This window comes from Mustela putorius, unplaced genomic scaffold (assembly GCF_011764305.1).
Source record: "Mustela putorius furo isolate JIRA1106 unplaced genomic scaffold, ASM1176430v1.1 tig00000198_pilon_pilon_pilon, whole genome shotgun sequence".
NCBI lineage: Eukaryota > Metazoa > Chordata > Mammalia > Carnivora > Mustelidae > Mustela > Mustela putorius.
Genome location: NW_025421311.1, coordinates 7,004,512 through 7,018,839, shown reverse-complemented (window position 1 = coordinate 7,018,839; position 14,328 = coordinate 7,004,512). Strand labels below are relative to the sequence as shown.

Genomic DNA, 14,328 nt, shown 5'->3' with positions numbered 1-14,328 from the left:
AAATATATTTTACAAAAAAAGAAACATTTATTTAAGGAGTGCGAATTAGACCTGAGGTTGAGTATGGTTAGCTACCAAGTTGGAACCTGTCCTCTGACACCAATGAGCTAAGTGGGTAGCTCTGTAGTCACTTCTAGATTCCTTGGTACACTGATCGTCTCTGGTTTCAGAGCCCTTGGGAACTCTCATTAGGTAATCATGTCAGGTCCAGTACGGACTGTGGGTAAGGTCACCCTAAAATAGGAAGAAAACCGACCTTGGCTTTGGACTTGTTTAGGAAGTCCCCAAATCCCCTGGAGGAGGGATGATAATAGGTCTTGTGAGAGATGTGTGATCTCTGGACACAGCTTACCCTCTCATTAGCTTGGGACCGGTTTTGGCTCTGAACAATAAAAGACCCTAGATGGGGATGACAGCAAATGTGGGGCTCCCAGGTGTCCCCGAACAATGTCATCTGTCACCATGGCTATTTGTTAGGCAGAGACAATTCAGGGAGGGAAGGTTACATATTCCCTTCTCAGAATTTTGGGAGCAGAGCATCCATGATAGAGAAAGTAATACGAGTATAGTAAATGCCAGCACCCCCATAGAAGGCCTCAGTTGCATCCTTCTACCTTTTGGTCTGGGACAAGCACACTAAACCACAGAGAGCGGGAGAGATTGGCTCAAGTTTGCAGCCAGTCAGAGTGGGAGCTGCCCTCCCTTTTGTCTAAAGAATGTCACTCCTTACACACATCCAGAAATATTTCATGCCCTCCCGGGACACAAAGGAGCCAATAAGAGAATGCCCTTCAACCCACCCCTTGACCCTTGGCAGGTGGCCACTCTGTAGAACGCTTGACTTACAACTTATCTTTCCAGAGGCGGCCTCTGCTTCCTCTCCCAGGGTGGCTGGCAGTGATGGGAGTGTTCCCTGTAGAGAAGGACCCACAAGGCAAGGTTTTCATCAGAGCACAGGGAAGCTGTGTTTGAAACGACTCCACACTTGTCTTCACAGGCTCGACCTTTCTTCCTGGGACCCATTTTTCACGGCCCTGTCGGCCTCCTCGCCTGAATCAAGACAGTGATTCATTTGGGTTTTTTTCACATTCTCTCTTTCATTACTAGAAGAAGCCTTGGGTCATTTAGAGTTTGGACCTTGGCCCCCTCTTCCTTTATTTATAAAAAAGCATGAACACACTCCCTGTTCATAGGGAGGCCTGCTTCACCTTCACCCCATTCCCTTTTGTTCCCAAGGTCAGTATTTTTGTCTTTGTTCCCTGCATATATTATTTTTATGTATTTGATGAAAAGGAAACCCAAGGAAGACGTGTAAGCACCCTCGTTGCTCTGTGGCCTTTTAAATCCCACGTCGCCTTGTGACCTGCCCACCTGTCCTGTGGCCTAGGGTGTTTTTCCCTCTGGGAAGTACAATTACAGGGAGTGGGTTTTGGCTCAGGATGAAGACAAGCCAATGGCAACTACAGATTCCTGAAAAAGAAGCGGGCTGTCTCAGCAGCGGGAAGCTTCTTGGCCTCCTCGGCATATGGTCTGTGCATCGGCCAATGGCCGCACGTCGGAGACAGTGTCAGGAAGGATTCATGAATCCGATTAGCGGTGGCTCAAGAGTGGCAAACACTTGAGTATTTTTTATGCTAGGAATACAGAAAGAGAACAGAAGTAAGCCAGTCTAGCAGGGTTAGAGTAGAGGATCCCTTCCAAACTTGGCCCATGTCTACAAGCGTACACTCAGACCTCCAAGACAAGTCTTAAACACAGCTTGTTTCTCAGAGTTTTTGACCTAGAGCGATCTTCAGGGATCATTTTTGTTGAACTTATTATTATTATTATTATTATTATTGCTCATCGAACAAGAAAATTAGTTTCCAAAAGGTGAAGTATTTTTTTCTAAAAACAGCTAGTTGTGTTTATGGAAAAAAAAAAAAAAAAAACCCACAACCAACAAAACAGACCTGCTCTATAGTTACAGGATATGAAAAACATTCATGGTATGAAGGTGTTCTCAATTGTCCTCCTGTCTGGGGTTGGAAATTCCTACTTCTCTATCTGCTCTTATAATTATGGTTTGGGAGAGGGCCTAATTTTTCCCCCCTATATAACACCCTGATTCACGAGACATGGGAAGAAAGTGGTGGTGGCGGCGTGGGTTTCTGCTAAGACCTCAGAAGCATCATCCAAGAGGAAGTAGCATAGCAACAAGCAGGAAGGTAGGGAGTAGTTTCCATGGTGTGATTTAAGGGGGTGCCATGGTTACCATTCCATACACCCGTGCCAGGCATCTTTCTATAAGAAGAGTCTCATTGTTTTGGCCCTTGAAGTCATTTGTCACCTTAAGAATTCCCTGTTTAAAAATCACAGTTGATGTTTTTAATCCTATCAGTTAATACTTTCGTTTGTGCTTTGAATACCTCCTAGGTGCTGGGCCCATAATGATCTCTCTCTCTTTTTTTTTCTCTCTTTTTTACTTCTTTTAATTTATTAGTCAATAGATATTTGAGAAGAAGGCTCTGTAGGGAATGGCATATAAACTAGGAACCGTGGGGTCGGGTACCAGGATGGTTAGGAAGGGGAGCTTTGGGTTCAGACAGAACCGGGTTCTACCATCAACTCCGCCATTTATTAGTACGTTGACCTTGGGAAAGTCAGCCAGCTCGTGTATGTGATTGCAAGTCTCCTTATTTGTAAAATAGGGATAATAATTACAGCTCTTAGGATTATTTTTGAGACTTGGTTAAATAATCCCTGCCAGGGACTTGAGAGAGCACCGGGCACATCTGCAGGATTCCATGAATGGTAATTATTTCTGCTCTAACATCAGCATTAACAAAACAGACTTGAAGAGGGCAGGGAGAAGGCAGTAAAGAAGAGTGATCCCCAAAAACAGGTCTTCCCAAAGTCAACTTGATCCAGGCAGTCTTACCTCTAGAGGAAAGACTGTGCGTCAGAGCGAAGCCAGGGACGCAGCCCTCGTGTGGCCACACTGCGGAGATGTCCTCTCTTCGAGGCAAGCTCTGGGAGGGGGGCGAGTGTGTGGTCGTGGATGGGTGGCATTTGGCTTTTCCACTCGCCTCCCAGTCTTATTTTTCCTCCTCACCCCAACCTTCCTTGGAATCTCTAACTTCTAGATAATTATACATGGTTGTTTTTTTCTGCCTGGAAGATATTCTGCTCAACAGACCTGGTTTCTTCTTCCTTGGCCTTCAGGTGTCACCTTAGATGTAAACTTTCCCTGGGAAGCCCCACCTAGGCCGGGCGGGCTCAAGGGCTCCCACACAGCACCCTGCCAGAGAGCTCACCACACTTGTGACAATTGCTTGCTCACGCTTTTCTTCCCCACTAGGTTGTCAATTCAGTGAGAGCAGGGGCCTCACCTAGAAGTTGCGGTTCCATGGCGAATACCATGATAACTGGTGACTAAGAAAAACTCGGGAAGTTCTTACATATGTGGGTGAGGGGATGAATTGTATGCTGAGGTCTGTGGCCTGGGAAGTCACTTTGGCTTATCCTAGCATTCCTACCTCATGTGTCAAGTTACAACAAACATGGTCATTCTGCTGACCTGAAAAAAATCCTTGTTAGGATAACATCAATATTGTTCTCCTTTTCTCAAGTAGAAATTGTCCACAGATTATTTAAATGTCGAAACACGGAGGGCTCTTCGTAAACTTAAGAATAATGCATGTAGGGACCGTCTCTGCTTACCAAATCTATGGCTGACCAGGATGTTGGTGCTTCCATCAGACGAAGGAAAGTGTGTTTCAGATTCAGTTGCTGGTGGACGTATCTTCCAAATCATTTTTTAAAATGCTGCATTAAATCACTGTGAAAGGAAAACAGATTTGGGTTTCTTCTTGGTGGGAATCTATGCTATTTGGGATAAGAAAAGCTCTCAATTACTTTCCCTGACACTGGGACTTTTCTAGCTCAGCACATGACCTCTTCAGCATCGGTGGCTGACATAGGGTAACCACAGATTTAGCATTCAAAGCTCCAGCCTGTGCCCTGGGCCTGGTACTGTTCCTCTTTGTTTCGTGTGTTGGACAAGTGAAAGAGGAATCACAAATCTGACTTCCTCTAGAGCAGAGGGCACACTTACTAATGGGTAATTTAAGATGCATGTGTGGTTACAAACCTTGGTTCAGCTACTGTGCAACAGGGCTTTGGAATGGAAGAAAAATAAGATGTGGAGGTATGGGGTTTATCTTTCCATTAAAAAACAATTTATTTTGAAAAGATTTCCAACTTAAAAAAAAACAAAAGCCCACGTTGGGGGCGCCTGGGTGGCCCAGTCAGTGAAGCGACCAACTCCTGGTCTCGGTTCAGGTCATGAGATCAAGTCCCATGTCAGGCTCCATGCTCAGCATGGAGTCTGCATGAGACTCTCTTTCCCTCTCCTTCTGCTCTTCCCCTGCGTACCCTCTCTCTCTCTCTCCCAAATAAATCAATAAATCTTTACCAGAAAAAAGAACACTTGGAAGTCAACTGCAAACAAGTGTGAAATCCCTTTCCTCAGATTCCTCAACTGCTAATATTTCACTGCATTGGCTTCTCTTCCTCCCTCCCTCTCTCTGTGTGTCTGTCTGTCAATGGTGTGATTTGGAAACAAGAGAGGAAAGCCCATGCTTCTTCTTCTCTTCTTCTTCTTCTTCTTTTTTTAAAGATTTCATTTATTTGACAGAGAGAGAGAGACAGCAAGAGAGGGAACACAAGCAGGGGGAGTAGGAGAGGGAGAAGCAGCTTCCTGCGGAGCAGGGAGCCCGATGTGGGCTTGATCCCAGGACCCCAGGATCATGACCTGAGCTGAAGGCAGACCCCTAATGACTGAGCCCCCCAGGCATCCCAAGCCCGTGCTTCTTAATAAAACCATGGGGGCAGTATCAGCAAGAAGGTTTGGGAAGCAACCAAACAAGAAAGGCTAAAAATTGGAGAACAGAAGTATTTTTGTAGGCCACCTCCATTTGCCGGCCCCCCCACAAACTGCTTTGCAAACATTCTCTCTTTAAATTCTTAGAGGAATCCCCTGAAGTGGGTCATCGTTCCCAGGTAGAGACGAAGAAACAGAGGATGAGAAAGGATATGCAGCTTGCCCAAGGTCACAGGGCCAGGACATTGGCTGTGCCTGAATGTGCCATTTTGAAGCTTCTCTATCGCACACCTTGTCATTGCAAAAACAGTATTCCGTTGGGGATAAAAAGGCCCCACTCTGTCCCGAAGGCTGTGTGATCTCAGTCAAGCCATTTCACTTGCTAGGAATTCGGCTTTCTTGACCATAAAATGAGGGAGATTATGTTAGGGGAGGCAGTTAGGATACTTGACTGTCAGCAACAAAGAAGTCATGGCCACTTATTGGGAAGGTCAGAGGCCTGCCCTCGCAGCCCTCCACAAGAAGCCATATCCAACCACACGGGCCCAAGATGGTGGACGCCAAGACAGGAAACCCTTCACCAAATTAGGAGGAAAAGCCAAAATCCTGCTTCCCCACTCCAACTGATCCCAGCTCACCGGGCAACAGACTACCTTAATCTTAAGATTCCTTCCAGCTCTAAATTCTTTGAATAATTTTAAAAAAGTAATATTTTTGCTGGCTTACTCACAGAAGTTCTCTGCACCTATTATTGTTTTTAGGTAAGAATAGGAGAAACAGGACTTAGAGCATATTTAAATCAGGAGCAAAGCAGCGATTCTCTCCTATCTGTCTGGTTGTCTATTTGGTAGCCTTTTGAAAGCTTCTGTGGGTCGTCGCCCTTCTGCTACATTTCCTCTGCGCGTCTCACTGTGCTCAGTGCTTCCGGGGCTGGGCTAATTCTGAGGACAGGGGCCGAGAGAGACTCTGCTGGAGAAATGGAAGGAGCAATGGAAGGAACTGAGTCCTGTTCATGGGCGTAGTTTCGGACTCACCCTTAGTGAGCCGCAAGTCACCCCGTCCATGGGCAGGTTGTTCTCGGTGGTCCATTCCATCTTCAGGAGTTTGAAACATTAAAAAAAAAAAAATTATTTCCTAAATATTTGACTGCCCTTCAGAAACTGGAGTATGCAGATCCGTGGAGTTATTCAATGATGCTTCAAGGGGACTCCCCCACCCCCCGCAAACAAGTCCATAAGATAAATACAAGGGTAGCTCCCAGCATTTCAAATTAAGTTGTTGATAATTTTTAAAAAATGTGTAAAAAACTTAAACACTGATATCTTAGGAAGCAGCCTCAGAAGTCCCATAAATTTTAAACGTCGAATCTGAGAGCCTTCGACAATCTCACCACGGGTTCCTCTGCCCTGCCCACCCCCAGGGGGCACCTGGAAGTAATAAGAATTCCCTTTCTTCTGTCAGGAAGGATGCTGAGGTGTGCAAGTTTGAGACGCAGGGATATTTAATGAGTAGAACGTAGTGCCTAGAGGGCGCCTGGGTGGCTCAGTCAATTAAGCATCTGCCTTTAAGCTCAGGTCACTATCTCAGGATCCTGGGATCGAACCCACACATCAGGTCCCCTGCTCAACAAGGAGTCTGCTTCTCCCTCTCCCTCTCCTCTGTGCTCTTTCCCTCTCTCTCTCTCTCTCTCAAATAAATAAATAAAATCTTTTTTTTTTTTTAAAGAACACAGTGCTTAGCGTAGAGTATGTGTTAGAAAAGATAGCTATTATTGTTACTCTAGTTCTATAAAGCTCAGTTCTCTTTTTCTATAATTTCCCAACCATAGTAGGTCTAATTTTGGGGTATTGTTTTGTTTCTTTAAAACAGGAATTCTTTTAGCATTTGGCGCCCAGTGAAAGCAGACCCCAACTCCTGCCATCCATTCAAAATTAATCCCTTGGTTCCAAACATTATTGGTTCTGGATCTACTCCTTGGGGAAGTGGGAATTCTATTTTTCTTTTTTTAAATAAAAAACCTATTTATCTGACAGAGAGAGAGAAAGAGAGAGAGATCACAAGTAGGCAGAGAGGCAGGCAGAGAGAGAGGAGGAAGCAGGCTCCCTACTGAGCAGAGAGCCCAATGCAGGACTCGATCCCAGGACCCTGAGATCATGATCTGAGCTGAAGGCAGCGGCTTAGCCCACTGAGCCACCCAGGCGCCCCAAGGGAAAGCCACCAACACAAGACGGACGTGTGATGGCAGCTTCCCCCTCTCTCCAGAGACCTTTCCTTCTCCTAATGAAATAGTCGTCTTCCTTCCGCTTTTCTTTGTAGAATATGATTTTTATTGTAAGGTTTTATCAGGATGGTTCTCTCACCATCTTGGTGTCCATCCCTCCCTGCCCCCCAAGACACTCTAATTTACCCGTACCTTTCTCAGAGAACTGAGCCAATAGTACGAAGAGGCTTCTCCTGATTCGTGTTGTATGTGTTCAGCTGAAGCCCGACTGGCCTCGAGAGGGGCGGGGAACAGTCATCTCCCTCTCACTGAACCTGTCACTAGTACCAGCTGGAAAGTGACATAACCTATCAAACGGTTAACGTTGTTTGACCGTTCAGCACTTTTTTTTTTTTTTGGTTAAGCAACCTGATTTCCTTTTTAGGAATTCTCTCTTCCCCAGTAGAGTCTGTCTGCTGGGATTGTCATCAGAAGTCCTGTGGGCTCCTCCCCAAGAACTGGGGAGTGACGCAAGCCAGCCTGATCTGCTCTTCTCTGCCTGGAGCGGGAAACCTCACACAGGAGAACCCTAACGCCGAGGTAGCTGGACTCTCATCCCGCACTAGCAAGGCTCCTTGGTCAGACTGTTCTTGGTCTGGAATCCGATCAAGGTCAGACTGTTCTTGGTCTGGAATCCGATCACTACAGCTCCTGCTGGCCAGCCTTCCACGCATCCTCTGAGCCTGACACCCTTCCAGTACACCCCGCTGGCTTCCGTTAGCCACAGGTGCGATCTGTCGCTTGCAATCACAGAAGGCCGCTGGTATTCCTACCATGTCCTCGGTGGTCGGTAATCTACTACATAAATAGTCTGCAGCATCTCTCCCTAAAGGTTTCTATTTTTTTTTTTAAGATTTTTACTTATTTATTTGATAGACAGAGATCACAAGTAGGCAGAGAGGCAGGCAGAGAGAGAGGGGGAAGCAGGCTCCCCACCGAGCAGAGAGCCTGATGCGGGGCTCGATCCCAGGACCCTGAGATCATGACCTGAGCCGAAGGCAGAGGCTTAAACCACTGAGCCACCCAGGTGCCCCCCTAAAGGTTTCTTTACTACGTGTTCGTATAATTAAAAAAAAAAATTGGAAGTTATCTCCTGTCTTTTAGTTTTTACCATACGGTGCTATCTCTATTTCCAGGAGGCTGAGTCCATGGTAGGGAAACCGGAATGTGTTCGCATCTCCCCGGCCTTCCTACAATACCATTCCGTAATGTTTACCAAGGAGTCAATTAAATTCGAGCCTCTAATTCTGACGGAATGTAAAAGATGAGTGGCCTTTTGAAAAGGCAAAACGTCTGCCTTTTAAACAGGGAGCAAGTCGGCTCCGTTGTGGAACTGCGTGGGGTGCAAGCCGCTGTGCTCTCTTCCAAGGAAAACCGGGGGAGTGAGGAGCATTTGCATCTGCCAAAACTGTCAATATTCTGCAATTAAGTCAGATCTCACCCTCGAGCCGGTGTGGAAATGACAAAAGGAAAGCAGGTATGGGAGCATAAGGTTAAAAGCCGCTGCGGAGGGAGGGTGAACGTGGTGTCACCCTTGGTGACGCCCCAAGAAGCCAGAGTGTTAGTGTCACCGTGAGACAGCGGGGCCACTCAACGTCTAGCCGGACAGCTCCGGGCGCTGGGTCGGCACGCCTCGCCTTCGAGTTCAGGTTTCTGTTACTACAGCTGCGTCCTCTTCCCTTATCGGTGAGCTCTCAGGCAGGCGCTCGCCTGGGAATGCCGGCTGCTTCCTCTGGCAGAGTTAGGAGCGCAAGAGCTTCCCTGAGGGGTATGAAGGGCAGGGAGAGCTTCGGGCCACTGTGCCGACCCGACAGTTTCTGCCAGCCCCAGAAGGAGCTCCTGCTACAGCTGTAAACTTGCCAATCAGAGGAGTCCTGCTGAGGGCAGACGCGGACAGACCCTCCCGTTCTCATCTGTGGTCATTGGCAGGGGTCTGCCTGGGAAGAGGTGGAGTCTGTTCCCAATCTGTGGCCCCGAAATACTGCAGCCTGCAGTTCCTTAACTCCGTGCGAATGAGCGGAGATCGGGGCAGCCGAGTGCTCCGGCTCTGACACTGTCCCTCTGAATTGTGTCTTGGATCCGTTCACTGCACAACTGCTCCACGCATGGACTCTAGGGCCAGTGTAGGTTTGAATCCCAGTTCTATGTGTGACCTTAGGAAACATTTTAAACTTCTCTGTGCCTCATACTCCTCATCTTTAAAGTGTAGATAAAATTGGGGCCCCTGTGTAGCTCAGTCAATTAAGTGTCTGTCTTTAGCTCAGGTCATGATCCCAGGGTCCTGGGATCGAGTCCCACGTCAGGCTCTCTGCTCAGCAGGAAGTCTGCTTCACTCTCTCTCTCTTTCAATTTCTCTCTCAATTTCAAGTAAATTAAAAATATCTTAAAAATTAAGTGGAGATAAGATCAGTAATAACCTTATAGAATTATTGTAAAGCACTTAGAAAAATGCTTGACAAAGTATACACTGTATGTAAATTAAGTAAATGTAAAACACTTGCATAATATATATTTGCTATTATGTGTTTATTCAGTGAATGTCAACCAGGAGCCTCTCCCACAGATGGACAGCTCAGAAGACCTTCTTTGAATGAGCTCAGTTGTCTGTGAAGCTAACTTGCCTTAAGGCAAAAGCAATTTACCTTTCACTGAAAGTACCTCTGGGAGACTCAGGGGACAGGAATTAATGCCCCGATTTCTCATCAGGGATAACGCTGGGATCAAGGACCTCACTCATCTCTTAGGTGCAGACCTCATTCCTTCTGGTTTTTGTTTTATTCTGAAAGATTGTTTTCTTTCATTTTCCTAAGAGATTAGCTTTGGCGGCTAAGTGCGGTGAGGCAGGCTTTGGGTTTTCTATGCCAGGCTTCCGTTCGTTTGTGTGTCGAGGTGGGACAGGGAGCACTCTTTCCAAACTGTCACCCCCATGTGAGGAACCAGGACCACAGGCTACACTTATAGGAACGATAGAGAAAGAACTTCCTTAACAGAAGTCCCCTAAATGCTGTCAGGGAGATCATTTTATTTATTGGGCAAACACTGACATGGTAATTAGAGGCCTCAGGGAGTACTTGGAATGCATTAAATACCAGTTAACTTAACCCTTACCACTGCTCTGTGACGAGAGTGCTTTCAATTCCCTCGTTTTATAGCCATTGCAACGGAGGTACAGTGAGGGTAAATGACTCGCCCAAAGAGAGAGGTTCTCCTGAGCAGCAGGTGGACCTGGAGCACGGTGAGTTTGTGGGTCAGGGTTTGTGCTCAGAACCACGAGGCATCCTTCCTCCCAGGAAGCGCTCGTCTTCCAAATGCATTTTTCTTCTTCTTCTTTTTCTTTTTTTTTTAAAGATCTTATTTATTTATTTCACAGAGAGAGAGAGATCACAAGCAGGCAGAAAGGCAGGCAGAGAGAGAGGAGGAGGAAGCAGGCTCCCTGCTGAGCAGAGAGCCCGATGCGGGGCTCGATCCCAGGACCCTGTGATCATGACCTGAGCTGAAGGCAGAGGCTTCACCCGCTGAGCCATCCAGGTGCCACCGTCCATCTTACTTTGGAGCGGAGCCTCCAACTGTGCGGTTCTGAGTTTATGTTACTTTAGGACCTTTAATTCGGAACCTGGCGCAGGAGCCCTCCCTGGATCCAATTTGCCAGTCGTCTGGCAAAACACCCCGGACAAGTTCCCAAGCCTTAAGCCACATCTGGAGGCAAAAAATCTGATCCCCAGCTGGCTAGGTTAATACCTCTTGAAGAGTGATGGAAAATTTGGAATTTAGGAACATGACTTTGCCTTAGGTTAACTATGACTTTAAATTATATGTTCAAAACAAATTCTTTGACCTCTCCCCTCCGTGACACCTTCTGTTTTTTGCTGTGTGCATTTTGGGTATGAGCTTCCTGTGTTTCACCTTCCACACGTGGAAGAACTGACCCGGCAAATGGCAATAGAGCAGAAACAAGCATCAGGTTTTCATATCGAGCTGTCGTGATTTATGGCAGATTTTCAGAAATCAAAACCCAATTCTAGAAAGGGGAGAGAGAAGGAAGACATGCAGAACTCCCTACAAATGATGAGGGAGCACGGGGCTGGCTGAGGACAAAGCAAAAGCTGGCGCCTTGCACCCCCCTCTCCATCCGCTCCCCCTCTGTCATATGTGTAGCATCCCTCAGGCAGCCCTGACTTCCATGAACAATAAGCAAATAGTTAACTTGCAGAGCTCACAATCCTGCTAGACAGGAGTCTCCCGTGGCTTACAAATGTCCTAAATCTCACTAACAAAGACGATTGATAGCAGGATTGTGACCCCCCACCAAAAAGACTCCCAACGATCTTAATGTTAACGGCTGGTCTAAAGACAACATTGATCCAACAGCAAGGGCAAGGCCTCCGGTAGGCCTGGGACATCCTGGCATCTTGTAGGCCCTCTTTAACATATGAAAACTCTGTTAAAACCTCCCTTCCCCTCACCTTCCCCCAACAGCAGGGTACATAACCTGCCATCCCTCACAACCCAGGGCAGCAGCTCTTCCTGCCCATGGGTCCTGTCCCCGTGTTTTAATAAACCACCATTTTGCACCAAAGATGTCTCAAGAATTCTTTCTTGGTCATCGGCTCCGGACCTCAGCCCACCGAACCTCACCTAGGTTCTAGAACTTCATCACAAAGAGAGGAAACTCACGATCAAGTAAAACTTACTCAGTCCTACCCAACAGGGAGTCTGACCATCTGAATTCTTAACCCCAGCTCTTCCATAAAGTCATCAGATGGCCTTAGGCAGGACCCAAAGTAGCTTCTCTGGGCCTTAGTTTGTTCATCAGTGAATTCTATGGTAATTTAAATCTCAATAATCTGTAGAATTTTGGAACAATCTTTTTTTTTTTTTTTTTAAATAGCCTTCACGCCCAATGTGGGGCTCGAACTCACAACCCCAAGATCAAGAGTCGCATAAACTCTCTCACCTGAGCCAGCCAGGCACCTCAGTACTCTGTAGAATTTTGAGGAAAGAACAGTGGCATAGCATTTTGGAGGGGAAAAAATAAGGCAAAAAATATTTATTAATCTGATTCCTTTTCTCCCTCTACTCGTTACAAAGCTGTAAGTGTGTTGTGGTCTAATCCTCTCTAGTGCCATTCACAATGAAAACCAAAGTGGATGGTAAATCACCAAGTGAATTTTGCAGAAGCAAATCGTTGTAATAATATTATTTTCAATGACTTTCTTAATTCAGCCCAAAGGATGGGCTTGACAGGTGAAGTCAGGTGACTTACCTTGCTCCAAGCAGGCTCACTTGATAATCGTTTACAACCGAAGTCTGGCAGCCGCAGGGACAATTATTTTTCTCTTCATCTTTCAAGCTCATGATCTTTCTGCCTGTGTCTTCCCACCGTTCCCTGTCACTGACACCCACTGGGTAGAGCCATACATAATCCGGGATTTCCATCTCTTATTTTAAATACAAAGAAAACAAAGGCATAAGGAAAAAGAACAGTATTGTAAAGTGTATATAACTGCCATAGCTGAGGGCAAGTAAGGTTTTCCTTTAAGAGCGTCTTAACATATAATTAATTAATTATTTCTTTCAGTCACCCAATATTGGGCCGGCGCTTGAGCCTCGGCACTATGGCAGGTGTTGGGGTACACTAACGAGGAAAAGGACAACTGATAATCCAACAGGAAAGGTAATAAACAAGGACATAAACACGAGGGAAAAGTATGGACAGCTCCGGGAATGTGAGCCTGGCTGGGTCTGCCCTGGCCTGGGGCAAGAAGGCAAGGAAAAATGACTTTTGGGCTCAAAGATTACACAAAAAAGTACACTCTAGTCTCTAGTCTGACCCCTGTTTCTGTAAGTTACGCACGATCAGGAAACTGGAGAATGGTGCCCAGATACGGTGAAAGTCACATTCTTTGGTGATGTAGATTTTCTCCAGCACTTTATTTATTTGATTTGATTTGATTCCCCAGGGTTTAACTGCCACCAAGTAATGCCGTGGAAGGCAAAACCCGCACACAGAGGAGCACACAGCATGGTGTGCGAGAATACAGCTTGTGCATGTTGACTCCCCGTCCTGTAACCCTCCCCTGTCCAGGCTGGCCACGTGCTCTGTCTCCGAAGTACCTCTGGGGTGGCTCGTTCGATCTCTGAGCATTTGTCCTTTCTCCCTGTAAATGGGGAGACTCAGCCCTTCTTCACCCCACTTTCTCATAGAACTTGAGCTTTGGGGGCGATTTCCATACTCATAATAGCATATTTTAATTTATTAGGAATGAAACGTCTCTTTAATGGGACTAGTATTTTCTACCAGGATTATTGTTTTTTTGTTTAGAACATTGCGTAGATTTCGAGTTGTCTGTCCTGGTTTCACTTTCCTTTAAGATTTTACAAGGGAGTATCTGTAAGCACCTTACAGCAGAAAAACACTTTTATTTAAAAGCAAACTCACATTTGAAAGTTACAGGTCACAACCATACATCTTTAAATAAAACTCTTTTTCAAAGAGCGCAACGTAGGTGTGTGAAATCTCAGATTTTTAGTATAATTTAAGCAGATGACTTTTACTTCACCTTGCTAAATAACTGAGACACACAGAAGTTATTTGATCTATTTAAGGTGACAAACTAATTTCAGGAACCCTTGAAAATTGTATTTACAACATACACCAGACACACGATGAGGCCAAAGTGTTTTTTAAAAATAAATCATACTCAAGCATGCTCTGCCGACAGTGTGAGCCGCCCGCTATCAGTTTAGAGGATGAACTTCGAGAAGCGGACTCACCACCTCAAAAGCTTCCCTCATGCTTCTTCCCAGCCAGTCCTCCCTCCCTGGTCCCAAGCAACCACTGATCTCTTTTTTGACCTCTAGAGATTGGATTTGTCTTGAGTTTCCCGTGTTCCCCCTTCTGTAGAGTTTCTTCTGTGACAGCGTCCTTGGCAGGTGCTAGCCGACCGGCTAACTACGTCTGCTAGACTTGGCCAGTGAGGCCACAGGAACTCAGAGAGATTCTTTTCTATTTTTTAAAAATTTTTTAAAGAATATTTTATTTATTTGTCAAAGAGAGATTGGGCGCAAGCAAGGGGAGTGGCAGGCTCCCCAATGAGTAGGAAGCCCGATGTGGGACACGATCCCAGGACCCTGGGATCATGACCTGAGCCAAAGGCAGACCTTAACCAACTGAGCCACCCAGGCATTTAGAACCCAGAGACAT

At 46.2% G+C, this 14,328-nt stretch overlaps 1 long non-coding RNA gene across 1 annotated transcript; it reads right to left on the bottom strand.

Moving 5' to 3' along the window:
• Positions 1-3,543: 3,543 nt before the first annotated feature.
• On the bottom strand, positions 3,544-13,648 carry LOC106007051. Its single transcript, XR_001181550.2, has 3 exons — positions 12,388-13,648; positions 5,899-5,958; positions 3,544-3,820 (listed from the first exon to the last, which is right to left on the bottom strand). It is a non-coding gene; the product is annotated as an uncharacterized LOC106007051 (long non-coding RNA).
• Between the last annotated feature and the right edge of the window lie 680 nt (positions 13,649-14,328).